Consider the following 3067-nt stretch of genomic DNA (forward strand, 5'->3'; position numbering starts at 1 on the left):
ATCTAAAATATATACACACCGACACGCATCAAGTTTTTGGCGCCGTTGCCGGGGACACAAGGATTTTAAGAAAGTTAGGAATCAACGGCCTAATCATCTTTTTATTTTTCTTTAATTTTTTAGGATTTTTTTTCTTTTTTTTAGATTTTTTCAGCTTCTGCAGATCTCAGCACGGGGCCGTGCCTGGTCGGACACGGGCCGTGCTCAGCAACGTTACTGGCAGTTTTTGTTTTTCAAGTTAACAGAAGGCTGACCACGGGGCCGTGTCGGTGCAACACGGGGCCGTGTCCAACTTCCAGTAACTGGGATCTGAAAAACAACCACTGTAACTCCGACCACGGGGCCGTGTTCGCTCGACACGGGGCCGTGGTGAACCTTCTGACCAACATTCTTTTCTGTTTTTATTGCAGGACTTGGAACCCGACGCCAACCTCGCGTAGTGTATGAGCTCCAGTTCCAATAAAGACATAAAGGAACCATTAGAAGAACCCGAACGCTTTCTCAGAAAAAGGTTAAAAGCCAAAAACCAAGAGAAGGTTTCGGGTGATCCACCCCCAATGGCGGACCAATGTACCCTCATGGATTACTTACGGCCCACCGTAGGTAATCTCGGCGCCGCTATCAATGCCCCGAATGTCGAAGCCAATAACTTCGAACTTCGACCGCACTTGATACAAATGCTCCAAAACTCCGCGACCTTTCACGGGCTCGCGGACGAGGATCCCCATCTCCATATAACTAATTTCTTAGAAATATGTGATACATTTCGGATCAATGGAGCATCAAACGACGCCATCCGCCTTCGTATGTTTCCATTCTCACTAAAAGACTGAGCGAAAGCTTGGCTCAACACCCTCCCAGCTGGATCGGTAAACACCTGGGATGAACTAGCCCAAAAATTTCTATATAAGTATTTCCCTCCTTCTAAAACTGCTAAATTGATGGCTGAAATTAACACATACTCACAAGAGGACGGGGAATCCTTATATGAAACTTGGGAAAGGTTCAAGGAGCTATTACGCAAGTGTCCCCATCACGGCCTCGCAATATGGCAACAAGTATCCACTTTCTACAATGGGTTGTTGCCACATACTAGGCAGACACTTGATTCTAGCTCCGGGGGACTTTTAGGTAATCGACGCCCACACGAAATATATAATCAAATTGAGGAAATTGCTCAAACCAATTTTCAGTGGCACACTCCCCGGGGAAATAAAACTATCGCCCCGGGCGCCCATAAGGTAGACGAAAGCACCTCTTTACAAGCCCAAATCGAGGCCCTTTCTTCAAAAATAAAAAAATTAGAAATGACAAAAACAGTCTCGGTCATGGCTTGTGAGGGGTGTGGTGGGTCACATGAAAATTGGAGTTGCATGAAAGAAACGGACGATCAACAAGAAATGGTAAACTACATTGATAATAGACCTAGACCGTCGGGTCCTCCAACGGGGACCTACAACCAAGGATGGCGAAACCACCCAAACCTTGGTTGGAGGGAGCCCGGCAATAGTAGTAACCAACAACCACAACGAACAAACTTTCAGCAATCAAGAAATGAGTCACAAAATTTCACTCAACAACAAAGTGGAAGAGAAAGGCTCGAAGATACTATATCTCGCCTCGTCTCTGACACTGACAAGAAAAATTCGGAAAGATTCCTACAATTAGAATCAAACTTTAGGAATCAACAAGCTAGCATTCAAAACATAGAAAAACAAATAAGTCAACTAGCTCAAAATTTTTCCGAAAGACCACAAGGCGCATTACCCAGCAATACCGAAACCAACCCGAAGGCACAAGTTCACCTCATCACGCTACGAAACCGGACCGTAGGGCCTGCAGAAGTACCTCCAGCCGCGGAAGAATCAACGCCAACACATCTGCAGGAGAAGGACCCTCCCCCATCAACAGAGCCTACCAAGGCTCCTCGAGTTCCGTACCCCGGTAGGTTAATTCGTCAAAAAACCAACGAGCAATTCGCAAAATTCGAAAGTTTGCTAAAACAATTGCATGTCAATATTCCTTTTATCGAAGTCCTAACCCAAATGCCCAAATACTCTAAATTTATGAGGGACTTCCTTACACATAAAAAGAAAATTGAAAATTTGCAATTAGTTAATTTAGGCGAAGAATGCTCTGCCCTCGTACTCAATAAACTACCCCAAAAGAAGATCGATCCCGGAAGTTTCACGATTCCGTGCTCAATAGGGGAATCTCCCGTTCGCAATGCCTTGGCCGACTTAGGGGCTAGCATTAACCTCATGCCCTCTTCAATGTTCAAAAGGCTTGGCTTGGGAACCACAAGCCCTACAAAAATAAGCATACAACTCGCGGATCGATCAGTCAAGTTCCCGCAAGGTGTCATCGAGAATGTCTTGGTAAGGGTAAGCAGATTCGTTTATCCTGTTGACTTTGTCATACTCGACATGGAGGAAGACACCGAGGTCCCTCTTATTCTAGGGAGGCCTTTCCTTGCCACCGCACAAGCAGTAGTGGACATGAATGACGGGACACTAACTTTGAGATATGGGGACGATGAGGTAAAGTTCGGAGTTGGGAAGAGAATAGAGGATGACGACCCGGTCCACTACATGAAGATTATTGATTCAAGCTTGGATGCCGCTCTCCGACGGTGTAACTTGGGAGGCAAGGCACTCCAATCAAAAGACGTATGACCGGGAATTGGGTCTAGCCAAGGACCCTTATAAACGTGGCGCACCACGGAGGCATTCCGCGGACCTATCCTTAGTTTAGTTTAATCTTTTAGTTTTTGCAGAATAAATCACACTCATGGTGGTAATGGATGAAAAAGGGAACGAGAAAAAATGGAACCATGCAGAAGAACAGAACAAACCGACAAAATCTCCATAACAGAAGGCTCCACACGGGCCGTGCCCAACCAACACGGCCCCGTGCTGAGCCCCCTGCAGGAAATCACCCAGTTCAGGTAACTGGACACGGGCCGTGTTCAGCGGACACGCCCCCGTGTTCAGCGGACACGCCCCCGTGTCCAGGCTTCTGTTTCAATTCTATAATTTTTGTTACTGGCACTTGACCACGGGGCCGT

The 3067-nt window shown here is 46.5% G+C and overlaps 1 non-coding gene across 1 annotated transcript; it reads right to left on the reverse strand.

Moving 5' to 3' along the window:
* Nucleotides 1-935: 935 nt before the first annotated feature.
* On the reverse strand, nt 936-1042 carry LOC118489581. The gene has a single exon (XR_004887603.1). It is a non-coding gene; the product is annotated as a small nucleolar RNA R71 (small nucleolar RNA).
* Between the last annotated feature and the right edge of the window lie 2025 nt (nt 1043-3067).

This window comes from Helianthus annuus, chromosome 17 (assembly GCF_002127325.2).
Source record: "Helianthus annuus cultivar XRQ/B chromosome 17, HanXRQr2.0-SUNRISE, whole genome shotgun sequence".
NCBI lineage: Eukaryota > Viridiplantae > Streptophyta > Magnoliopsida > Asterales > Asteraceae > Helianthus > Helianthus annuus.